Source organism: Alexandromys fortis, unplaced genomic scaffold, assembly GCF_014885135.2.
Source record: "Alexandromys fortis isolate MF-2015 unplaced genomic scaffold, M_Fortis_MF-2015_v1.1 scaffold_2_26212498_36691700, whole genome shotgun sequence".
Classification (NCBI taxonomy): Eukaryota; Metazoa; Chordata; class Mammalia; order Rodentia; family Cricetidae; genus Alexandromys; species Alexandromys fortis.
The window spans coordinates 9,017,793-9,045,541 of NW_026067931.1; positions in this window are offsets into that span (position 1 = coordinate 9,017,793).

The window sequence follows — 27,749 nt, forward strand, 5'->3', positions numbered from 1 at the left end:
TCTTTGATTTTTTTAAATTTGTTTGTGCTTTTTTGTTTGTTTTGGTTCACCTCTTTGTTTTCTAAAGAGAGAGATTTTAGGCATGTAGTTTTTTGCATTGGGAGATTGGGAGGACCTGAGAGATGAGGAACAGGAAACAATATTCAGAATATAAAAATATTTTCTTTTCAAATTAAATAAAAGACAATCAAATACAATCATTACATTATTGTAGATTTTATAATAATGGCAGATTTTAATGAGCATTTTACATGGTGAGCAAGAAGTGAAAATTAAATAATGTACGGTGATCAACTAAAACCAAGTAGACAAGTGAAGAGAGAATAAAAAATTATAGCAAAAATAGCTATAAAATGTGGTAGATTATATTGTACAGGAAGCAGGTGAAGTAATGATGAGTTAACTGTTCTTTATCCTTTCCTACTCAGGAAGCCAAGGTACGAAAAGACAGCCCAATAAAGGTAAAACAGTTTTCCAAAGACTAGTTAGGGTTTAAGTATATATCACCCAGCAGTCCTACCATCCAGGCAAAGTACCAAAGATCTAAGATGGAATCATTCTTTAGGTGAATTTCAAATGAACAGCTGTGTTCCTTACATAGTCTAGGTCATCTTAGCCAAAGCCTGTGATCTGAATATCCTCTTCATAATAGAAGCCAGTATTTTAGGGTGTGAGAAGTATAAATTAAATAACAGATGTAGTACATCTGAAATAGCCTGAAAAGGGCAAACGCAGAAACAAAATGTGTTAGATCTTTATTTTACATTTTTTGAAGCAGCTGTGTGTGTGTGTGTGTGTGTTGTCTGTATGAATGAACATTTATGGTGTACAAGTGGAAGTCAGACTCTGCCTTTGATGTCATTTTCAAACACAAAATTTTTATTCTACTATTTTGCTATATGCCTTCTCACCAGTACAGCTCTCACTTAGTAGGGTGGGCTACCTGGCCAGGGAGACCCAGAAAGCTTCTTTGCTCCTTCCCCTGACTGAGATTACAAGTCACAAACTTTTTACAGGTTCTGGGGATTAAACTTAAATCTTTGTAATCATATTGCCAATTGAGACATCTCCTCAGCCCCTTAATTTAGCATCATGTATGGAAAAGGGAATGTTTACTAAAAGTAAAGATTAGCTAACATTTGTGTCTTATTCATGTGTTGCTATGGAATTGAAATTGTAATTTTTTAAGGTAATTTAATTTCTTTAAATGAGATTCAGAGAATGTTGCCTCAGTAGCAGTTTTTAATTCAAAAAGGTTACATTTAATTAGAAGTATGATAATAGCTTATTTAAATAATACACAGACTACTTAAATATGTTAAATGAAATAATCTCATGCTTCAAGCCTAATTTTGTTTGAAATGTCACCTCATAGACTTGAAGTAAAAAATATTTAGCATTCTGCTGATTTAATCATGATCAATTTTTCTAAAAAAATATGCTAAAGAGCTATATGTATTAAATATTGATAGAAAGCTAATAAAAGAAAAAGTCAAAAATGATTTATCAGACATCATAAAGTAAAAACTTTCCTTCTTCAAAATAATGATCACAAATAAAAGGGTCACCTACTTAATGAGAGCAATACTGTCTTTGCCACCCACCAACACAAGTACAGATATCTATCTTATAAATGCAGATATTTGTCAGACTATGTGAAGATGTGCAGGAGTTAAGCTTAAAAAAACATGTAACCACTGAAACTGGAAATATGCATATACTTAACAATACATAGTAATCTCATGAAACTTTACCTGAGTTATAGTATAATAGGGAATTTCAAATTAAATGGAGGAGAAAAATTTGCTAGCATCCCTATTATACTATAACTCAGGTAAAGTTTTTTTTAACTGACAGCCTTCTGTGAACGCCTCGTGCTATAGTCACAGTGTTGAATAAGTGTGACACAAACAAAACAGTCCAGAAAGTTTTAAGTATATTCTACTTGGTAATTTAAAAAATAATACGCTGGTTCTCCTATGTGCCATACACATATAGTCCAAAATTAGAAGCATCCTTACTGCAATCCGCTGTCTGAAATTTCCAAGCTAATATGCAGGCATACACATAAGATTGAAAGAAAACTCCCCAGATGATGATAGGCCAGCCCTAAGGTGGGTGGGGTAGACAGAACAGAATGCTGGGAAGAAGGGAAGTGAGAGAGATGCTATGGAGGCAGCCACCAGGTCAGACATGCTGAATCTCTCTCGGTAAGCAACGACACCGTGGTGATACACAGATTACTAGATATGGGTTAAACGAATATGTAAGAGTTAGCCAATAAGAGGCTAGATATAATGGGCCAGGCAGTGTTTAAAAGAATACAATTCGTGTGTTGTTATTTCGGGGCATAAGTTAGCCAGGGTTCCGGGAAGCGGGAATGCAGCCCGCCACTCCTTCTACAAAATGATGTAAACCACTCATAATATAATTCAACAAAGGTCTACTCTACTACTTCATATATGTTGTGGAGGACCTCCAATTCAAGGGGTCAGTGTGTGGAATGTATGTATCATTCAGCTCTAAAATGTTGTAAAAATGTTTAAGAATAACTAGGAGTATAAGGCTATTATAACATCTTCATTTACATATTCACCTATATCACATATTCACCTATATTTGATAATATGGGCTGTGTGTAGTATGTTCATGATACAAAGAGAACAATATACAACCTGCTGTGGCAAATTTAATGAAAGAACACCCCATAAAACAATGTAAAACAGCCTTTCTAAACCAATCTGGACCAGCAGGTTGTTCTTCAAAGACAACATCCTAAGCACAAGGACGTGGAGATGAGAAGATAAAGGAGATGGAAAAGCTTGGGTCAGGAGGTCTTGCCCAAGCTATGCCTTTTAAGTAAGTTTATTAAAATCTGAAGAATCTTATATACGGTTTGCAGGGAAAAATGGGATAAGCTCAGCAAAAATTCCTTATACAAAAGAAACACATGCTATCTTAAGAGCATCACAGTGATCAGTGACTTTGGGATTGATAACTCCAGTCTCTTCAGAGGGAAAAGTCAAGTTCCCAAGAACTTAAACGTTAATTCCTTCAAGGTTCTGACCCTAGCCAGCATGAACCTTGTCAAATCTGCCTTGTGTGCTTTCACTATGGCCTCTGAAAAAGTCGTGGATTGTCCTGACCCTCCACATTAAACTTTTCTTATATATATTTACAAAAAATAAAATGCAAAAACATTAGATATGGAAACCAGCTTTTTCCCATGATTTATATATACTTTGCTTACACCTAATCAGCCACATGACTAATGGTGGAGCCAAGAATCCACCCAGAATCCATGAAACTTGCAATGAATATTATTACAAGATGTCTTTATCTCATAAATGTTACAAATGAGAACATATTATTTTATTTGATTATACCAACTCTGATCTGTAGAGACCTTTATATCAAAATTTAGATACAGTAAGAAATATTTATGAGTAAGAATTTCAGATTTGCAAGACTCACAGAAATATTGTGAATTTTGCTTTTTATGATTCTGTAGTTTTATCTTTCTGTGGAAAGCAATTAGCAAATCTTACTGCTTTATATTGATTTTTGTATGATGTTTCTTCCCACTTTTATATAAACTCAAATTACTTTGATGTTCATTTTTTTATTAAGAAAAGGAAAAAAAATGTTTCCGCCTCCTCCCAGCCTCCCATTTCCCTCCCCCTCCTCCCACCCTTCTCCCTCTCCCCCCACCCTTCTCCCCCTTCCCCCACTCCTCTCCCCCTCCCTCTCCAATCCAAAGAGCAGTCATATTTTAAGAAAAACTATTATGTTTAAAATGAGTCCAGTAACATATGTGTTTACTTGACTGTGGGTGATTCTCTTTGGCTCATCTTCAGTCTCTGTTATATTTCTAATCATTTTTTTCAATTAAATTGAAAGTATTTAATAGAATAATTTGTAGGATTAAATTGAGTACTTAATCACAAATAATAACTTTAAGGAAAGCTGATCTTTCCCCCAAAGCAGAAAATAAGCACACTGGTTCTTATTTTTCTTTACATTTTATAAAATTATAAAATTAACTTTTGTGGAAGCTTGCCAAAGACTGAGCAGTTTCCATCTTTTTGTAATAGAGTTTCAAAGTCTTTGATTTAACCAAATTCAGAAAAAGCAGGAGCATATCAAGGTCATAAGAATGTATTTACTGTTCTGTGTATATTAATCAAAAAGAGGAAAAATTAAATAATTAAAATGTACTCAATTTTCTTTAATCTTCAGTTGAACTTTAGTTTCTTTTTCATTTATAAATAAATAACTGAAAAATAAAAAATTATCAATTTTGATTATACTCAGCATAATATTTTGAAGCCAGGTGCTAGTGATGCATGCCTTTAATCCCAACACTTTGGAGGCAGAGGCAGGCAGATATTTATGAGTTCAAGGTCAACCTGGTCTACAAGAACTAGTTTCAGAACAGTTATGACTGTTACTCTGAGAAACCCTGTTTCTAAGAACAAAAACAAAAATTAATATTTCAAGAAATGTATATATTTGAAATGATAAATACAGGATGGCAACTACACATTTTCCTCCATCTTAAGAGAACCTACAACATACCTTTTTCAAGTATATAATACTTTTTATACCTTTGATACTTATTTCAGTATATAATACTTATAATTTAGTTGTGAGCCTATTATGAGGGGTAGCAAGGCAACCTAATACAGTAGAAGTTTTCTAAAATATATACATATATGAAGACAATCCAAATTAAATCATGAACTAATGGGAAGACAAAACAGCAACTGACAATCTCTTGTCACTAAATGAAACTTGCTGCACACGAGTGTGATTATATCAGTTTGAATTGTTGACTAAAAAGATAATGTTGGAATCTCCAAAAATCTAGACTGTTGCCAAGAGTATAGGTTGGTCTCAACAAACTGACAAGGCCCCATTGCTGAAGACAGCACCTACGTAGCACAATGACTATGGACGAGTCATGATGGTGCCTGCCTACATAGAGCCTTCACTCCTAAGTATTAACACCATTGCTTCAGAAAGGTACTTCTTATGCTACCAAACAAGAAACTTTTGACCTACAATGTTGTCCTGCAACAAGATAATCTACTGTAATTGTGGAAGAAGGGTTGTGAGAGTAACCAATCAACATCTGGTTTGGCTTATAGCCCACTCCAATCTATGGTGCCCATACACAATATTTTTGGATGTTTAAGAATCAAAGACTAGGTTCAGCCATTTGACATTCCTGTAATGAGAATTCCCTTTTTAGATTTGTACCCCATTTTCGACTGAATTGTTTGGTTTATTGATATTTAGTTTCTTGAGTTCTTTATATATTTTGGATATCAGTCATCTATCAGATGAGGAATTGGTAAAAATATTTACCCAATGTTTAGACTATGGCTTTGTCTTCATGGCAGTTTCCTTTGCAATATAGAACTTTTCATATTCATGAATTATATTATAAGATAGTTATGTTATATAAATATAATACATTAATGTTTTATTTGAGTGCGTGTGCTAACAGTTTTCTGTTAAGAATATCTTTCCCTTTGCCATCGGCTTCAAGGCTATTTTCCACTTTCTTTTATATCAGGCTCACTGTATCTTTTATTTTGTATAAATCTTTGCTCCATTTGGAGCTGAGTTTTGTACAGGGTGGTAAGTATGGATTTATTTGGATTCTTACACAAGCTTTCATCTGCTTTGACCAGCACTTTGTTGAAGATGCTGTTTTTTTATTCAATGTATATATGTAAATTCCTTGCCTTTTTATTGAAAATCAAATGTCCATAAGACTTTGGATTTATTTCTTGGTGTTTATTTCAGGCTGACTGATCAACATGTATGCTTTATGCAAACATCATGTTTCTTAATAGAAACTAGAATACAAATAGCTTGATTTATAACATACAAATAAGATATAATTAAGAAAATATTGCCCATTAAGAACATTTCTCTTTATTACTTATTTGAAGTTTGCAAGTACCGTTTTACTCAAATATCTTCATGTTCTAAAAAGCAAACAAATAAAAACCTGCATCTTTCAACTTACTATTTTATATTTCTTTCATGAAACCTACTTACAGGAAAAAATGTTTATTAGCTATTTTTATCAGAAATTAGTATTTAATCTATTCATATGCTATTACAACAAACTGTCCTAGGTTTACTCGGATGACTAGCACCATTAATTCTTCTATTTTCCTACGAGAAATGCAGCTGATTTAGAAGAAGAGGAGGAGGACAGAGAAGTAGAGTAAGTAGAGGAGGAGAAATAAGAATAATGTATGAAGTAAAACCTAGGGAAAGATAATCTTTTTAAAAAATTAGAATATTTTAGGAATGACAATGTGTCAGACCATATGTGGTAGTACATCCGATTGGGAATATGAATGTGACATTTTAAAACACTAGAATGTTTCTATAGCAGGAAAACTGAACATAAAAAATTACTACAGAAAGGTGTACTTGTATAAAATAAAAACAATTCAGATTTCTTGTCATAAATATTTAAGCTGCAAAGTGAGTACTAAAATATTGGCATTTTGAGAATGTTTTGCTTTATTTATAAGTATCTATAATCATATTAAAGTTTTTAATGAATCCATTTACATCTTTATGCTAGTAAAGTATTATTTGCTTGAAATATGCTAGTATATTATTTTATATGTCCATTTCCTGATGACCGTTTCTTCTTAAAAGAGTTGGAATTCTTTTCCAGGAATGAGACTTGCAGTTCCCACTTTCATCTATGATCAAATCATTTTGCTCTCACCATGCTGTTTTATATTATATTCTTGCCATCACCACCACCTCCAGATTCTCTGATCTGACCCAATCTTCTATTGCTCAGATAAAGGGCTAGGTAGGCCTCAGTAGCCATCCTCACAGATAGGTTAATTTTATACATGAAATAGGAAGTCATTTCTAAAGCAACAGGTGGCAGTTGAATGTGACCTTGAATGCAAAACTGTGCTTAGTACTTTTTATATGACCAGAAAGTTGTATAACATTCCTGTCAAATAACTTTGCAGAAATCAGCCAAACCCAAAAAGATCTAATATTCTAGTAAGTTTTCTATGTTTGAAGTTATGATACTTACTCCTTCTTCATCATTTGGATGAGAGGTAAATGTGCGTCATGTTCATATTGACCAACCATAATTAAATATGTAATTGTTAAATATGAAGACTTAAAGATAATTGTTTTATAGTCTACAAAATGGAAATGATTGCAGAACTTTCCTCATCTTATAAAACAAGTTTTCTCTTTTTATCCAGTAAGCTACCATTACTTTTTAGTCTCTTTTTCTATTTACTTAGTACTTCTATTATTCTTAGCTTATACAAATTCATTGTATCCAAACAGGCATTTAAAATCCTTCATTACTGAGACCTCAAGAACAATGGCAATGGGTTTTTGATCCTACTGTACCTATTGGTTTCGTGGGAGCCTAGGCAGTTTCGTGGATGCTCACCTTACTAGACCTGGATGGAGGTGGGTGGTCCTTGGACTTCCCACAGGGCAGGGAACCCTGATTGCTTTTTGGGCTGACGAGGGAGGAAGATTTGATTGGGGAGGGGGAGGGAAAGGGGAGGCGGCAGTGGGGAAGAGACAGAAATCTTTAATAAATAAATAAATAAATAAAATACTTCATTATTTAATAACTCATAAAAATTCACACTGGATATGTATCACAATACTTTGAAAGCAATAAGACATATAGAAATCATACACAATTACATAGTGCTGTCAAAATTATAAATGATTGCAATATTCCCTCCATAAGTGTATATCTAAACATTAAAAATTGGAAAATGCTGCATATTTTTAATATAGGAGAGTCTGATATTTTAGCATAGATTACAGGGTTGAGCATATTTGAATATAAGATTCTTTACTTTTATTTATTCATTACTTAAGCATTCTTTTAAATTTCAGTTTTCGCGTCCTTATGCTTGCTGTATCTTTATATTTACAGCTAATTTCAGTGTTTAATCTGAGATTAATGTATTTGTACCAAGATATGTACTAATATTTTCAATTGTTCCTAAAATTTGCCATGTAATTGTAAATATCCACCTGATGACCAAGATATTTTATTAGTTTGAGAGTTGCTTATTTTTCTTATCATGGTTATTTCGCATTGATCATCCAATAAATGAGTTCTTAAAAGGAATACTGAGGAAATGATTTACTTGAGGTTCTTTCAAAATTGTCAGCATGACAGCATGACCTGTCTCAAGGCCATGATTCACTCAAGTACTGAATCAAATAGGTTTTTATTGTCCTTGTCATTTGTGGTTTATGCTTGCTTGCTTCTATTAGATGTTGAGGTCATGGCTTACTCAAACAGGATGGTAACTCAGTAAGAAAATGACAGCAAAGATTACCCAATGTCCTACCAAAGAGAGAGATGAATAGTAGAATAAGGATATTGACGATGACAAAAGTAAGTCCAAAGTCCACATTCCAATATTAAAGTGAAAAAAATCTTTAATTTTAACTTTCTTCTGGGACATAGCCAAGTTAACATATTCCCTAGATAAAGAATTTTAAATAAATAGAACTGTTTTCAAATATTAGCAACTATATGCCAGGAACTTAACTAGGACTTTTTACTAACTGACATCTAGACTATATAAGAAACTCTCATTTCAATAGAAGATATTGGCAGTCTAAGAATGGGACTAGATTTCCAATAATGTGACAGCAGATAGAAATATAATATTCAAAATATATAAAATATATAAAAACTCAAGAAAATAAGCATCAGATCGCGAGGGGTGCACCCACACACAGAGACAATGGGGATGTTCTATTGGGAACTCACCAAGGCCAGCTGGCCTGGGTCTGAAAAAAGCCCGGGATAAAACCAGTCTCGCTGAACATAGCAGACAAGGAGGACTCCTGAGAACTCAAGAACAATGGCAATGGGTTTTTGATCCTACTGCACGTATTGGCTTTGTAGGAGCCTAGGCAGTTTGGCTGTTCACCTTACTAGACCTGGATGGAGGTGGGTGGTCCTTGGACTTCCCACAGGGCAGGGAAACCTGATTGCTCTTTGGGCTGACCAGGGAGGGGGACTTGATTGGGGGAGGGGGAGGGAAGTGGGAGGCGGTGGTGGGGAAGAGACAGAAATCTTTAATAAATGAATAAAAAAAAAGAAAATAGACATCAACAACTAAATAACTCAATTAATAGTTGGGTGCAAGTCTAAATATAGAATTCCTAGTGGAGGAATCTCAAATGACCAAAAAACAAATAAATGATCAACAATCTTAGCCATCAGGGACAATCCATTTTAAACCTGTGAGAATGGCCAGGTTCAATTGTGCACATGACAACTCATGCTGGTGAGGATGTAGAGCAAAGGGAACACGCTTCCATTGCTAATGGGAGTCCAAACTTGTGCAGCTACTGGAAATCAATACATCAGTTCTTCCAAAATATTGGGAATAAATCTATCTCAAGACCGAGCAATACCACTCTTGAACATATACCCAAAAGATTCCCCATCCTACCACAAGGACAGTGGCTTAGCTACATTCATAGTGGCATTATTCATTATATCCAGAAACTGGGAGAAATTTAAATATCCATACACCAAAGAATGAATAAAAAATGTAATATTTACACATGGATTTCTCAGTTTTTTAAAAAATGACATCATGAAATCTGTAGGCAAATTTGCGGATTAGAAAAAGTCATCCTGAGTAAGGAAAGCCAGAACTAGAAAGGCAAACATGATATATATATATATTGAATATATATATTCACTTGTAAGTGGATTTTATTTGTAAGGTAAAGGATAATCACACTATAATATATTGCTAAGATTGGCTAGGTAACAAGCAGAACTCTAGGGAGGAACACATGGATCTCACTGGGAAGGGAAAATAGAATAGATTTTGCACGTAGCTTGTGGTGAACAGGGATGGAAACAGGAAGGATCAGGTTATTGAGGGAGGGAAGAAGAGAGTACAAGGAGAGATGATGGGAATTGGGGAACACTTAAGGGGATAATGGAGAAGCAGTGCACTAGAAATTTCCTTAAACTGAAGAGGGTGATTCTAGCCAGGACTCCTATTGTTCAAGGATACAAAAGATACAGGCCGTCTGATGAACCCAGGCAAGGCATCCAGGAGTGGCACTGAGATGCTAACTCAGTTACAAAACTTTGACCTACAACCTGTCCTCCCTGTAAGATATGCCAAAGCTGTGGTGGGCACTAGGGTGACTCAAAGCTTGTGGGAATTGTCAACTGATGACTGATCTAATTTGAGTCCCATGACATGAGAGGGAGCCCATGCCCTGTAGTGCCTAGATATGTAACCAGAAACTGGAAGCTGGATGTCAGTCCAGAGATCTAGGGTAGAAACAAATATGACATAGCTTGAAAAACTGCTCAGAGGGGGAAGAATTTTGGGAGTCGGAGGAGTCAAGAACACCAAGAGCATGGCCTACAAAATAAACTAACCAGGGTTCATAGATCCCTACAGATCCTGAAGCAGCAACCACAGAATTTTCATGGTAGGTATTCTGCATACATGTTGTGGTTGTTTAGCTTGGTGTTTTTGTAGGCTTCCTAACAGTAAGAGTGTGGGTATCTCTGACTCACTTGTAACTTTGAATCCCTTTCCCCTACTAGGATGCCTTATTCAACCTTAATGTAAGGGGTTGAGTGCAATCTTACTATATCTTGCTATACTTTGTTTAGTTGATATCACGGGGAGGCCTACTCTTTTCTGAAGGGGAACAGAGGAACAGTGGATCTAGGGCAGAGGGGAGATGAAGGGGAAACTGGGAGGAACAAAGGCAGGGCAGGACATGGTTAGGATATATTGAATAATTGAAGAATTTTGAAAGGTATATGTAGATCTATTTAGAAATACGAAAAGTTGAAGTTAACATTCAGTGGTAAGATTTAGCAATATCAGTCAGTGAAATCACACATTAGCTCATACTATCCCTTTTCTCTTTGCTATAGAAGATTAATTCAGAGCTATAGCTTTAGTGGTTAAATGACATCACACTGAATACACATTCATGTTTCTCCATCTTCAATTCATTCATATACTGTATCAATTATGTGTACCTGAAAACCAGTTTCATACATCTTTGTAAAGACTTTTCTCCATTATGATAAAGAGCTCAGAAATAAATTCAAGTTGCCTATATCTAGTAATTTAAATGTAGGCAAATACTGAGAAAGTCTGATATTTAGGAATAAGCTTTGCTCAATAGCTGGGTTCTTGTTTTACTGAAGGTTAAGCCTTCCTCTCTATTTTCTGATGCACATGATTAGGTCAGAACTTAATTTACATTGCTATGACTATTTCTTTGCAACCTGTGAATTTTCTCAAATGAGAAGTAGTACTCTCCTATCTGAAATTTTTTTTCAATTAAATCAAATTAATTTGTGTCTTACTATCAAAACTTAAAAACTAATTTAGACAATGTGTATGGCATTGAACATATCGCCATGGTTAACATGCTACAGACGATGCTGTTGAAGAACTCAGTAGTTTTTACAGGTACATGTTTTTAAGTAGATCAAGTATATTATGCAAATTCTTCAAGTAAGATGCCCATAAGTGTTGGATTTTCTCTTCCAGAAAGCAGAGTCATTGTTTTGAGGTAAGCCTTATAAAGAGCTACCGTCTCACCAGTTCTTTCTTACTTGTATACATATGTACCTTAATGACACAAACATGTTTGTTTTAGGACTTTAGTCCATCTTTACCTCACTTTGGAATGATCAGTGCAACCACATTGGAAAATGTAGGAATAAATTATTTTCTTAACCATGCGATCTAAATTTATCTTTGGGAATTCTTTCTGTAGAAAATCACAGAGGACCCAAGTGCAGGTGGAAGACACACAAGTACTGTCTTGGCCTAGTATTCCAGGGAAAGTGGGCACGAGTAAAATGAAGAATAAATATGGAGAAGTGGGAAAGGTTTTAGAAAAATGAAATGGTGCATATGCTGCAGTAAGAGGTGGAGCCAGAGATGTGATAGTAGTGACAGGTAGTTATCAGATATAAAACACTTATTGGAACAGTTTTCACACTCTTCAAAAGGTAAATAGCTTCACGCCTCAGTATTCTATTCAAGAGAAAGAACAGTTTGTTATCCTAACAACTTGATAATAATTAAATTATGGTGTATCTATAATACCTGAAGCATGGAATAAATTTAGATTTTAAAGATAAAATACAATTATGGCAAACAATCATACCAGGGAACTCTACTGGAACTTTTTCAAAACTAAAAATTATGGTCTACTGGTGCAAAGAGCACTTTCAAATATTTTATAATACATTAATGGAATCAAAAGTAAAGAGAGTAGACTCTGTGAATCCATTCATAACAAAGACCTGGGCTGAGACTGTTGAAATGCTTCTGAAGGTCTTAAAAAAGACCACAGTTTTGTTCTCAATATCGAATTAAGCAGCTCATAACTACATCTAACTTCAGTTCAGTTACCTCTGGCCTCTCTGGGCACCTATGTTCATATGTCATACCCCAGCAAAGACACACACATATACAGATAATTAAAAAAAAAACTCTGCATTTTTTAAAAATGCCAACTAACCTTTATATGAAAGGTCTCTTTTTCTCTGGGCATATAATAACTCTGAAAATTGTTCTGCCTTGAAACTTTTTCATCAAGTTTGATTAAAGGATGCATTTAATATCGAATTCAATTATTTCATAGTTGTAATTCATGTTGTCATAAAAATGTGGGCTTGAACTTCATGTGGAATACATTACTTTGTATTCAATTAAAATGATTTAAGAAAAGCTGCCAGGAATGGTAGATACTTGACCTTACATTAAAATTCTAAATAGTGCAATCAAGATGGTGACTTATACATAAATGTGCAATAAGGAATGAAAAATGTATAGTATAGTCTATATCTATAAAAGTCAGACTGACTCTGTGAAGTCTCACATACATACATATTTCTGTTACAGCTCTCCACAGATTTTAATATAAATATTATATATTTGCTATGGAGTATTAGTAATTGAGAATGTGAATGAAGAGTTAATGTGATATCCTGTTAGGTCATTTTGCATAAGAATATTTAGTATGCCTATATTTAATTATATTTCCTTCTAACTATGCATATGTGTGTCTTTGTGTGAGTATGAGCACGTGATTTCAGGTGGCCACATAGGACAGATGTGCCAGATCCTTCTCAAGCTATAGTTATAGGTACTTTCGACTGTCCCTCACTCCCCCATTCCTGAAGTGCAGTTACTGTGAATTGAACGTGGGTCCTCTGCAAGATCAGTGTATGTTGTTTACCACTGAGCTATATCTTTGGTTTCCCCGAATTTCACTTTATTTTTTGGTAATCAAACTAGAATAGTAATAACATATATTATTTACTTGTCATATTGCCATGATAAAAAAAAATCAAGCCAAGTATGGTTTATTTTGGTTCACAGGTATAGATCATCCTAGTTGTGGAGTCTGTAAAGCAGCGGCTTGAGGCAACTAGTCACTTTATATCCACAATGATGAACAAAACGTGATGGTGTTAGTATCCTTCTCCTTTTCTCTATTAGTTTCTCTTTAGAGTTGTGGTGTATTTTCATCCCTACATTCATCTGATCTAGATGACAGTTCACACTGTTCCTAAAGGTTAGCCCAATCTGGATCATCCCATGCAACATCCTCAACAGTTTATCCTCTTGGTGATTCTAAATTCCATCAATCTCAAAAATAATTTTAACTATCACAAGTGTTACTACACAAATTTATACACACACGCATGCAGACACACACTCATACACACACAGAGGGAAAAGCCATGCACTATAAAATTGAAAAGAATGAGGGTGTTGAGATATTTCACATGTGTGAAATATATTTTCACATAATTATTTATGATTTAGATTTTCAGGAAATATTTCATCTGTGTTTTTCATTTCATATGAAGAGGCTTACAGTATAATGATTTAAAAACAGATTATCATATAAGTTTTCCAAAATTCAAAATATTTGAATTTTGTATGCAGTCAGTATCTTCAGAATAAAACTCACTCTCAAAACCTTCTTTTGACATCTAAGACCATGTATTCAAACATCATTACCTATGCAATATCAAAATGGTGATCAAATCACTATACCCCTGAAGTGTGAAATTTGCAACTGTGTTTAAGATCTGTTTGCATCACTGATATTGTATATATTCGGGGTAAAGAGAAACTGATACCGTATGTTCATAAATCACTCCATGTAGACAAAAAAAGAAAACATGAGAAGTATAAGAGCACATGAGAAAGAAAAAGAACGAATAAAAGAAGGATCACTCATTTTAGCCTTGGCTATTTTCACAAAATAGGGGAGAAAAGAGCATCTCTGCTTTATTTTCTCCTTTAATCTTTTGATCTGAAGGTCAGGTTCTCAGATGAGCACCTGGAAAGATTTCAAAGATTTCAAAGGACTGTACTTGAAGTGAGCACTGGAAGCAGAACCTATTTTGTCTTTGAGATTTGAATGAAGGGATGCTCATGAAATTGTTCATGAAGTTCAGAAAGAGAAAATCTGAAATGTTTGAAGATGAAATAGATGAGAATTTTTCTATTAGCTCCCTTAGGCCACAGAGCAACAAAGGGAACATAAGTAAATGCTAATCAAACTTTTCTGTACTCTTATCCTATGTTTTAGAATGTGAAAGTATCTTCAAATATTTCAAAATTTTGAAAAATTAATATTGCCTAAATCATATTCATTATACTGTTAATATAGAACAGAGGTAGATCCCAGTATTGCATTTGGATTTATAATATAAAAAGATAAACTCTATTTAAATTTTGAAGATATATAGTAGGTTACTACAAATTGCACATAATTTTGCAATAAAAATCTATGGAAATGTGAATTTGTAAAGATTATAACAAGTTAATTTGAAATTTAAGCAAGAAATATTCTAGGCATTTTAAAACAATTTCCTCAAATTAAAAAAAGGGAAATGTGAAGTACAATGAAAATCAAATTTAAAAATTACAAAACCCAAAACAAGCAACTGTGTATGGTAGGGCAATACTCACACAAATGACCTTCTATAGCAGAAGAGAGAGGAGGAAAAACTCAAGTCAGGAAATATCTAACTAGTCCATCGGCATATAAATATATCAAACGTCATTTTAAAATACTAATTCACCATTACGGCTTATTTGGAAGAATTATGGAGCTAAGATCAAGGGCATCTACTTGGTAAACATTTTTTCGGGGTTGGTTATAGTGACATCGTAGCTATTTATCAAAAGCAAAAATAGTTTAGAAAACAACCTTATAAAACAAATACTCATCACATAAGGTCACAGGTCATTTGCATTACTCTTTGTTATATGAATCATTTGTAGTCAGTGTAATCATTTGTAGTCCCTTATAAAGTTAAGAAGGACACTTAAGATTTCTAGAAAGTGTCTCTCATTCTTCCTCCATGTGAAGCTTCTTATGATGTTCAATAGATACAAAGCAAATATTTTCTTTTTTTAAATTAATTTATTTATTTATTAAAGATTTCTGTCTCTTCCCCACCGCCGCCTCCCTTTTCCCCCCCCCTCCCCCAATCATGTCCCGCTCCCTCGTCAGCCCAAAAAGCAATCAGGGTTCTCTGCCCTGTGGGAAGTCCAAGGACCACCCACCTCCATCCAGGTCTAGTAAGGTGAGCATCCACGAAACTGCCTAGGCTCCCACGAAACCAATAGGTCCAGTAGAATCAAAAACCCGTTGCCATTGTTCTTGAGGTCTCAGTAGTCCTCCTTGTCCGCTATGTTCAGCGAGACCAGTTTTGACCCAGGCTTTTTCAGACCCAGGCCAGCTGGCCTTGGTGAGTTCCTGATAGAACATCCCCATTGTCTCAGTGTATGGGTGCACCCCTCGCGGTCCTGAGTTCCTTGCTTGTGCTCTCTCTCCTTCTGCTCCTGATTTGGACCTTGAGATTTCAGTCCGGTGCTCCAATGTGGGTCTCTGTCTCTGTCTCCTTTCATCGCCTGATGAAGTTTAATATTCAGGAGGATGCCTATATGATTTTCTTTGGGTTCTCCTTCTTATTTAGCTTCTCTAAGAACCCGAATTATAGGTTCAATGTCCTTTATTTATGGCTAGAAACCAAATATGAGTGAGAACATCCCATGTTCCTCTTTTTGGGTCTGGCTTACCTCACTCAGGATGGTGTTTTCTATTTCCATCCATTTGCCTGCAAACTTCAAGAAGTCCTTGTTTTTTACTGCTGAGTAGTACTCTAATATGTATATATTCCATACTTTCTTCATCCATTCTTCAATTGAAGGGCATCTAGGTTGTTTCCAGGTTCTGGCTATTACAAACAATGCTGCTATAAACATAGTAGAGCATATACTTTTGTTGTGTGATAAGGCCTCTCTTGGGTATATTCCCAAGAGTGGTATTGCTGGGTCCATGGGTAGGTTGATCCCAAATTTCCTGAGAAACCTCCACACTGCTTTCCAGAGTGGTTGCACAAGTTTGCATTCCCACCAGCAATGGATGAGTGTACCCCTTTCTCCACAACCTCTCCAGCAAAGGCTATCATTGGTGTTTTTGATTTTCGCCATTCTGACAGGTGTAAGATGGTATCTTAAAGTTGTCTTGATTTGCATTTCCCTGATCGCTAAGGAAGTTGAGCATGACCTTAGGTGTCTTTTGGCCATTTGAACTTCTTCTGTTGAGAGATCTCTGTTCAACTCAGTGCCCCATTTTATAATTGGGTTGATTAGCCTTTTACGGTCTAGTTTCTTGAGTTCTTTATATATTTTGGAGATCAGACCTTTGTCAGTTGTGGGGTTGGTGAAGATCTTCTCCCAGTCAGTGGGTTGCCTTTCTGTCTTAGCGACAGTGTCCTTTGCTTTACAGAAGCTTCTCAGTCTCAGGAGGTCCCATTTATTCAATGAGGCCCTTACTGTCTGTGCTGCTGGGGTTATACGTAGGAAGTGGTCTCCTGTGCCCACGTGTTCTAGAGTACTTCCCACTTTCTCTTCAATCAGGTTCAGTGTGTTTGGACTGATATTGAGGTCTTTCACCCACTTGGACTTGAGTTTTGTGCATGGTGATAGATATGGGTCTATTTTCATTCTTCTACAGATTGACATCCAGTTTTGCCAGCACAATTTGTTGAAGATGCTCTCTTTTTTCCATTGTATACTTTTAGCTCCTTTATCGAAAATCAGGTGTTCATATGTTTGTGGGTTAAAGTCAGGGTCTTCTATTCGATTCCATTGGTCGACTTCTCTGTTTTTATGCCAATACCAAGCTGTTTTCAATACTGTAGCTCTGTAATAGAGTTTGAAGTCAGGGATGGTAATGCCTCCAGACGTTCCTTTATTGTATAAGATTGTTTTGGCTATCCTGGGTTTTTTGTTTTTCCATATAAAGTTGATTATTGTCTTCTCCAGATCTGTGAAGAATTTTGATGGGATTTTGATGGGGATTGCATTGAATCTATAGATTGCTTTTGGTAGAATTGCCATTTTTACTATGTTGATCCTCCCAATCCAAGAGCAAGGGAGATCCTTCCATTTTCTGGTGTCCTCTTCTATTTCTTTCTTCAAAGACTTGAAGTTCTTGTCAAATAGATCTTTCACTTCCTTGGTCAGGGTTACCCCAAGATATTTTATGCTCTTTGTGGCTATCGTGAAAGGTGATGCTTCTGTGATTTCCCTCTCTGTTTCCTTATCCTTAGTGTATAGGAAGGCAACTGATTTTTTGGAGTTGATCTTGTATCCAGCCACGCTACTAAAGGTGTTTATCAGCTGTAGGAGTTCTTTGGTAGAATTTTTGGGGTCGCTTATGTATACTATCATGTCATCTGCAAATAACGAAAGCTTAACTTCTTCCTTTCCAATACGAATCCCCTTGATCCCCTTATGTTGTCTTATTGCTATTGCTAGAACTTCAAGCACTATATTGAAGAGGTATGGAGAGAGTGGACATCCTTGTCTTGTTCCTGATTTTAGTGGGATGGCTTTGAGTTTTTCTCCATTTAATTTAATGTTAGCTGTCGGTTTGCTGTAGATAGCTTTTATTATATTTAGGTATGACCCTTGTATCCCTATTCTCTCCAAGACCTTTATCATAAAGGGGTGTTGAATTTTGTCGAATGCTTTTTCCGCATCTAATGAAATGATCATATGGTTTTTTTCTTTCAGTCTATTTATATGGTGGATTACATTGATAGATTTGCGTATGTTGAACCAGCCCTGCATCTCTGGGATGAAGCCTACTTGATCATAATGGATAATTTTTCTGATGTGTTCTTGAATTCGGTTTGCCAGTATTTTATTGAGAATTTTTGCGTCGATATTCATGAGTGAGATAGGCCTGTAATTCTCTTTCTTGGTTGGGTCTTTGTGTGGTTTTGGTATCAGGGTAACTGTAGCTTCATAAAAGGAATTTGGCAATGACTTTTCTGTTTCTATATTGTGAAATACGTTAAGGAGTATAGGTATTAGCTCTTCTTGGAAGTTCTGGTAGAATTCTGCGTTGAACCCATCTGGTCCTGGGCTTTTTTTGGAAGGGAGATTTTTGATAACAGTTTCTAGTTCTTCGCGACTAACAGGTCTATTTAGATCATTCACCTGGTCTTGGTTTAGCTTTGGTATATGGTACTTATCTAAAAAAATGTCCATTTCTTTTGCATTTTCCAGTTTTGTGGCATACAGGCTTTTATAGTAAGATCTAATGATTCTCTGGATTTCCTCTGTGTCTGTGGTTATGTCCCCCCTTTCATTTCTGATTTTATTTATTTGCGTGTTCTCTCTCTGTTGTTTAGTTAGTTTGGATAGGGGTTTGTCGATCTTGTTGATTTTCTCCAAGAACCAACTTTTTGTTTCATTGATTCTTTGGACTGTTTTCTGTGTTTCTATTTTGTTGATTTCTGCCCTCAGTTTGATTATTTCCAGTCTTCTACTCCTTCTGGGCACCTCTGCTTCTTTTTTTTCTAAAGCTTTCAGGTGTGCCATTAAGTCCCCAATGTATGCTTTCTCTGTTTTCTTTAAGTGGGCACTTAGTGCTATGAACTTTCCTCTTAGCACTGCTTTCATCGTGTCCCATAGGTTTGAGTATGTTGTCTCTTTATTTTCATTAAATTCAAGGAAGACTTTAATTTCTTTCTTAATTTCTTCCTTGACCCAGGTGTGGTTCAGTAGTTGACTGTTCAGTTTCCATGAGTTTGTCGGCTTTCTGGGGGTAGCATAGTTGTTGCCATCTAACTTTAATCCGTGGTGATCTGATAAGACACAGGTGGACACTGATATTCTTTTGTATCTGTGGAGGTTTCCTTTGTTTCCGAGTATATGGTCAATTTTTGAGAAGGTTCCATGAGCTGCAGAGAAGAAGGTATATTCTTTCCTATTTGGGTGGAGTGTTCTGTAGATGTCTGTTAAGTCCATTTGCTTCATTACCTCCAATAATTCTCTTAATTCTCTATTAGGTTTCTGTCTGATTGACCTGTCCATTGGAGAGAGAGGTGTGTTGAAGTCTCCTACTATTAGTGTGTGTGGTTTTATGTCTGCCTTGAGTTTTAGAAATATTTCTTTTACATAAGTGGGTGCTTTTATATTAGGGGCATAGATATTCAGGATTGAGATGTCATCCTGATGAATTGTTCCTGTTATGAGTATAAAGTGTCCATCTCGATCTCTTCTGATTGATTTTAGTTTGAAGTCAGTTTTGTTGGAAATTAGTATGGCCACACCTGCTTTTTTGTTAGGACCATTTGCTTGAAAGACCTTTTCCCAACCTTTTACTCTGAGTAGATGCCTGTCTTTGTGGTTGAGATGTGTTTCTTGCAAACAGCAGAATGTTGGATCCTGTTTTCGTATCCAATCCCTTAGCCTGTGCCTTTTTATAGGTGAATTGAGACCATTAATATTAAGTGATATTAGTGACCAGTGGTTGTTTACTCCGGTTATTCTTACTGTTTTCGGTAGTAGAGTTTGTGTGTGTCCCTTCTTTGAGTTGTACTGGTGAAGGTTCGCTAGATTCCTGAGTTATTGTAGTCAGTGTTGGCAATGTTGGATTCCTTGGGTTGCGATTTTCCTTCTATTACTTTCTGTAGCGCTGGATTTGTGGCTACGTATTGTTTAAATTTGTTCTTATCCTGGAATGTCTTGTTTTCTCCATTGATAGTGAATACTAGCTTGGCTGGGTATAGAAGTTTGGGTTTGCATCCATGGTCTCTTAGTTTTTGAAGAACCTCTATCCAGGACCTTCTGGCTTTCATGGTTTCCATAGAGAAGTCAGGTGTAAGTCTGATCGGTTTACCTTTATAAGTTACTTGGCCTTTTTCCTTTGCAGCTCTTAATATTCTTTCTTTAACCTGTATATTTTGTGTTTTGATTATTATATGGCGAGGGGATGCTTTTCTTTGATCCAGTCTGTTTGGTGTTCTGTATGCTTCTTGGATATTCAAAGGAATATCTTTCTTTATGTTGGGAAAGTTTTCTTCCATAATTTTGTTAAATATATTTTCTGGGCCTTTGAGCTGTAATTCTTCCCCTTCTTCTATTCCTATTATTCTCAGGTTTGGTCTTTTTATTGTGTCCCATATTTCCTGAATGTTTTGTGATGAGAATTTGTTGGCTTTGCTGTTTTCTTTGATCAGTGCGTTTATTTTCTCTATGGTGTCTTCAGAATCTGAGATTCTTTCTTCTATTTCTTGTATTCTATTGATTATGCTTGTTTCTGTAGGCTCTGCTCGTTGACCTAGATTTTCCGTATCCAGCTGGTCCCCAGTTTGTGCTTTCTTCCTTGCTTCCATTTCAGTTTTCAATTCTTGAACTGTTTCCATTACCTGTTTGTTCGTTTTTTCTTGGTTTCCCAGGGTCTCATGTACGTATTTACTCAATTCTTCAAACTTTTTGTTATACTTCTCATCCATTTCTATAAAGGTGTTTTTTACATATTGTTTAAGGGACTCTATTGCTTTCATAAAGTCGATTTTTTCCACTTCTTCTGTGTTAGGGTGTTCAAGTCCTTCTGTTGTAAGATCATTGGGTTCTGGTGCTTTCATGTTGTTTTTCAGCTTATTGGGAGAATTTTTGCCTTGGCGCCTGCCCATCTCCTCCTATTGACGATCTCTAATTGGTCTTTTAAAACCAGATCAGGTTTCCCTGCTGGCCAGAGGCTCCTCTTGCAAAATTCCCTCGTTCTGTTTCCTGGCTCCTGCCAGGGGCCAAGATCCCTCTCACCCCTCAGACGGGTCTTCAGGAAAAGAACCAGGTTCCCTGTTTGCCCGGGACCTCGCCAACCAAAGGCCTACCTCTTTGATTTAATTGTCCTGGGGCGATCTGCTCTTGGTGTTGCACTGGTCCCTGTCGCCTGCGTTGTCTGCCACTGTGTCAGTACCCGCTGGTCCTGGCCGCTCAGCAAATATTTTCTTAGGAACACACATTCAGATACATGGAGAGAAAGACATTTGCTTATTAGACAGGCACAGGGACACATTAGACTCCTAATAGACAAGCTACAGAGAATTTGGAAAACATAAGAAACAAGCAACAGAAGATATGGGAAAGATGTAAAATCGTCAAGTCTCATCTCACTCCAGCTTAAACGACTCACACATGAAGCACTCTGACTTGTTTTCTTTAAAGCAACACATTTTTTGTTTTGGAAATTCTGAGATTATTATTAATTCATCGAATTCAACACACACACACACACACACACACAGACACACAGACATATACAGACACCCCTCCAACACACACACTCCAAAAAATTTCCCAGCCTAACTGAGCAAAATTGATTTACCATAATTACAAATAATTGAAACAAAGACATTCTTTGATTATGACTAAGCAATTATAAACCTTGTTAGTTGCATATATATGACCGTCATAAATGTGTGCACAGGTGTCAAAAACTTTGTAGTTAAGAATATTCATTAGTATAACCTGTATGACTTTGGAATTAATCTGCCTTGGGCTACCAGGTATGAAAAAACAATTGGCCCAACCCCACACCTACCTCATTGTTGACCTGATGAGGTGAATGAAAGGAAGGAGCTGGTCCTGCAGAATCAGATCTTGATGATTCAAGGTCAACAGAAGGATATCTAAGAGGAGTCCAGATGAGGATCCAGCATTGGTGGTGTAGCAGAAGCCAGGGACCCTGAACCAGATGAAGAACTCTGCATTGAACATTTGCAAGTAAAGCTGTTTGAGCAAAAGAGTATAAGACAGTGCAGTTCACAAAACTGTTATGATGCCGGGCGATGGTGGCGCACACCTTTAATCCCAGCACTCGGGAGGCAAAGGCAGGCAGATCTCTGGGAGTTCGAGACCAGCCTGGTCTACAGAGCTAGTGCCAGGACAGGCTCCAAAGCCACAGAGAAACCCTGTCTCACAAAACCAAAAAAAAAAAACTGTTATGATGAACAAATATATTTTAGAGAGATGGGCAAGACAGAGCAAAGAAGTGTTTTTTTAAATTATTATTATTTTTTTTTATATTCTTTAGAAGGGAGTCTAAATAGGCAGAGGACAGACATAGATATGGAAATGAATTGGATGGGGGCACATTCTGTAAAATTCCCACAGAATCAGTAAAAAATTGGCAAAAAGTAAATTTTCTTTGTGACAACATAATTTGACATGTTTTGTGGGATCAAACAGAGAAAAATGAAACTGTATGCAGTCTTCCACAGATTAGAATAGAATTTTTATGGAAATAATGAGAATGCAGAGTATTTTTTAAAGGGCAATTAAATAACAGTAAACATTGAAAAGAATAAACATGGTCAATTGTATAGCAATGTGGAAAGTGAAAAGAGAATCCTAGTGTGCACAGGGGTTACAGATATGCACGTTAACAATAAATTAAAACTTCTCCAGTAACTAAACAAAAAAAAATTTACAAAGTGAGTGTGAATAATACAACAGAAACCAGTAAGGACTTAGAGATGTGCGTGTGTGTGTGTGTGTGTGTGTGTGTGTGTGTGTGTGAGAGAGAGAGAGAGAGAGAGAGAGACAGACAGACAGACAGAGACAGAGAGACAGAGAGAGACAGAGAGACAGATGTCATACAAGTGTCTCCTAAACACACATACAGCATCAGGGATGAAAGACTGGTAAAGGGGTGACTAGGACACCAAGAAATGCAAAACATCAATGGGATGGGGAGGAAAAAGGATGATAGTAAAGGGAGAGGAAAGGAGGGATTTTAAAAAACTATTTGGAATTAAGCTTGAAATATCATCTTTATACACTACACAGTGAGTTTGTGGTGAAAATCAGCTTCATTGAGACTTTTTCAGTACAGACTCATAGATATAACCTAGGAAGGTTTAATACATTTTCAGAGGTTGAAAGATTGCATAAACTCTACATTCTTTAATTTCTAGTTTTAAGAATATCCATTTTGCTTGATAGTAGCTTCAATAAACAACTTGCTGTCTAAGCACTATCTATGATTCTCATCATTAGATGAGATGAGCCTGGGCAGTACACTGTTACCTGCTTTGCCTCAAACAAGCTGCAGCTCTCAGAACAACTAATTGCTTCCAGGTTTTTTTTTTTTTTTTCTGCACTGTTATTTACATTGGGTTTTACCATCTAGGCCCCAGGAGTTTAGTAAAATCAGCACATCAAAAGTAAAACGTATTTCATTCTTCTTGTTATTCTCCAGCTTCCAATAGGCAGTGGAGTGATGCTTTAAAAAATGTATGAGTAGAAATGGGAAAACATTTCTCATTAAACTGTGGGTCTCTTCCCTTTTGTGTGCTGTGTATTCTAGCTCAATCAGCACAGTTGGTACAGAGAACCAATGTTTTAGAATTATTCTCAAAGGGAAACAAATGATGAGGCATTGTCTGAGAACAGGAGTATTTGTAGATCTTAGGAAAGTATATTGTGACTCTTTTACTCCCTGCCTTTGTCTCAGGCAATGTGACTCCAGACATTATTACTCAAGCTACACAGACACACACAAGCATGTACACACGTATGCGAGCATACACACGTGTGCACGCAGGCGCGCACACACACACACAGAAACACACTTCTTTTATTCTTTTTATTCATAAGTTTGGTTCAAATTTTAAACAGTCGGTTGAGATTGGGTCTTCTTTTCCACTATCTGAGTTTGTTTCTTAGAAAGACATAAACTACCGAAAATTGCTCATGTGTATTCTTCAGTTCAGTTGAGAAAGCTTGGCTTCCTGCAGAACTGGATTGCTGGATTGGTTTTAATTTCATACACATTGAGTACTAATAGACAGCGAGCTCTTACCAAGTTCTCTGGACATTAGCAAAATTATCCCATAATAATTTGCTAAACATTATCTTTACCAGTCTTTTAACACTGCAAAGTTTATGCAAATATAGCCCCCAGTACATCAATTTAAACAAATTAGTGCCTATAAATACTTTAATATAAAAACGATTCAATTTGTTTCTTAAAAAAATGGCCAAATTGTGGGAATTTAAAGAAAAAAAAACATTTAAGCTTGGAATTGCAGAACCGTGTCACAATTTGACTGTGAATATTTCAAGATAGTTAGAAGCCAGATATTTGAACAGATAGACAGAACGTGACTCCATGAACTATATCGAGTTTTGTTTTGTTTTTGTTTTGGAGTTTCTGTTATTGTTGTTGCTGCTGCTTTTTTTTACTAAGATATTTATAGTGTATTTAATTGAATTGGAGAGTTAAAGTGGTTTGTATCTAATGGACAAAAACACCCAAGGAAATAAATAAAGAAAAAAAAAAAAAAAACGAAACTGATGACAGCAGATCCATAAGAGTGAAAACCATATGAGATGATTGGTTTGTATACTCAAATAATTTTTTTTAATTTTTCAAGACAGGGTTTTGCTATAGATGTGGAACCTATCTTGGAACTAGCTCTTGTAGACCAGGTTGGCCTCGAACTCACAGAGACCCTCCTGCCTCTGCCTTCCATGTGCTTAAAGGGTGTGTGCCACCACTGCCCAGCACTCAAATCATTCTTAAAAAGAACTCTAGTGCAACTAAAAAAACTAAAAAAAGTTGTGCATCATGCTTATATACATTAAGAATAGCAAAGCAATATTCATAACTTAGAGGATTGCAGCGAGGGAATTTTTAAATCATTTTGTTTGCTTTTCTATTGCACTTTACTCAAACACAAAAGTCCAAATGTAAGTCACTGATGTAAGTTGTTAATGGAGCACATACTTTCATTCACTTTTAAAATGCTAAATGAGACATAAATTAAACACTTATGACAAATTAGGTTTAATTTATTATAATATGAATTTCAAAACTATGTAGGTATTATCATTTTGTATTTTTCTTTTTTATATTTGAAATGTTTATGTTTCTGTGGCTTGTTTTTAATAATTGAATGCCTTAAGTTATGAGTTCTAAGATATTAAGGGATTAATATATGTGTATTATGATATATATTCTTGACTTATATTAATAGGCAAAACCACATACTTTGGAAACAGACCATTTGGCTCCTGTTTTATGACATAGTAAACAATTTCAGTACTCTTAAGGTTCAGGAAGGATGATACTTTTAAAGGGAGAACATACTGCAACTTGTAGGATACTCGTTAGTGTCTCTGTTCTCTGCTGTGGAATAATCCTTCTGTACACTTTGTGAATATGTGTTGCTATGACTGGTTTAATAAACGAGCTGATGACCAATAGCTAAACAAGACGAAGTTAGGTGGGAAAGTCAAACTGAGAATGATTGAATGCGGAAGGGCAGAGTCAAAAGTGTTGCCAGCTAAATGGAGAATCATTCAGAAACACAAAATGAGATAGATGTAAAAGGCATGAGCCTCAGAGCAGCACATAGATTAACAGAAATTGGCTAAGTTGTAAGAACTATTTAGTAAAAAGCCTACGGAATTGGACAATGATTTATAATTTATTATTATTTTGTTTTGTTTTGTTTTTCGAGACAGGGTTTCTCTGTAGCTTTGGTGCCTGTCCTGGAACTAATGATTTATAATTTATTTCAAGTCTCTGAGTCAATTATTTGAGAAGCAGCTGCCTGTTATTTGGGAGCAGAAGGTTGGGACAGGACAACTTCAGCTACAGGTCTTTAACTTCTAGACCCCAATAGTAAGCACTTCTCAGTTATAATAACTAAAATTGTTTCTAGTCATTTTCACATGTCCATTGTTTCAAGGAGTTGTCTTAAGTAACTGAAAACCTCTTGTTTCAAGATCACTTTGCTCTAGTACTAGGGCGCTGGGCCACTTAATGCCTGCAGGTAAGAATATTTTTCCATTCTGACAGGAGGCAAACCATAGCTAACAATGACAGTTCTTTCTTTCTTTGTTATAAACAGTTATTTTGTTAATCATATATTGTTTCATGGTAATTTACTGTTGACCTAAAGTCTACAAAGTTCCTAAGTGGAGTCTTCTGCATATTCTAATGTTGTCTACTGTGGCCATTCTATAATTTCATAGGTAGGAAAAAATAATCAACTTTCTGATTTTTTACATATCAATGTCAGCATTTATTATCTATTTATTTATTCATTTCCAGTCATCATGAGTTGGGGACTAATCACTTTGGTTGAATCAGAGACAAATCACAATCAGTATTATGTTTCATCTTTTCACAATTTCACATCTGCTCTATTTTCAATGCAATATAGATAGAATCAACTCTATGGGATAAAAGATTCAACTTTTAATAATAATTTGGACTGAGTAAATTAAGGTGCAGATTAAATATTTGTTCTGTATCCATGTTCCCAGGCTTGTAACCACCTAGTTACCATGGTTCTGAACTAAGCAATTGGTCACTAGTGAGCAGGAGGTAATTGATATTTATATAGATTCTCATCGGCCACATCAGTCATCATATGCTAATAGTTCTTCTGAATTTTTCTAACCTTAGAAATATTATTTTTTAAGGATTTATTACACCAAAAACTTTTTTCTCAATTCATATAGAAATGGATATTAAAGCAGGAAAAGTTTGGTTTTATTACTAATTTACAGAAGATACTGTTGGCTTATATTGGCATATAAACTATTTCTCTTTTTGACATGATTGAAGGTGGTATTTTATATATTACTCTAAACTTAAAATCATGACATGTGATAAAAAATTCATCTCTCTGGTAGAAAAATAAGTTTCTTACTGAAAGAACCTGAATAGATAATGTAGATAAAAATAATTACACCAGCGAATATTTCAAATAGGTCATCTGCAAAAACTCACGAATTTTAGTACTTTTCACCATCCTATTCAAATAATCATTCATAACCAGTAAGTTACTGTGATAAATAGCATGACTGTGGCACGTAAGGAAGACAGTAAGACACCATTCTATCATGAAGATAGAGAAGATGTGGTAGTAGAAACAGCCAAACATATTTTCTTAGCATTCAGGAAGCAGGCAGAACAGGAAATGGGTCAGGATGTAAAACATTGACACATGTTTTCAGTGGCTTCTTTGGCTATAAATTTTAACTTCTTTGAGTTATTTTTCCATATTTTCTATTTTTCTGTCCAATTTAATATTCTTTTTTACTCAAGAACTGAGTAAGAGAGATGACTAATAAACATGATGCAGATTGATTGCTATTCTACAGGGAATTTACTCTGTGAAATATATTAGTTCATTACATCCAAATTCAACTTCTCTTTAATTCTTAGTCAAATGTCAGTCAAATTCAAATAGATTGTTTGACAGTATATAGCATAAATTTCCTTCAGTGTATTCTTGTTCCTGTCTGAAATATTATGACCATATTATGACC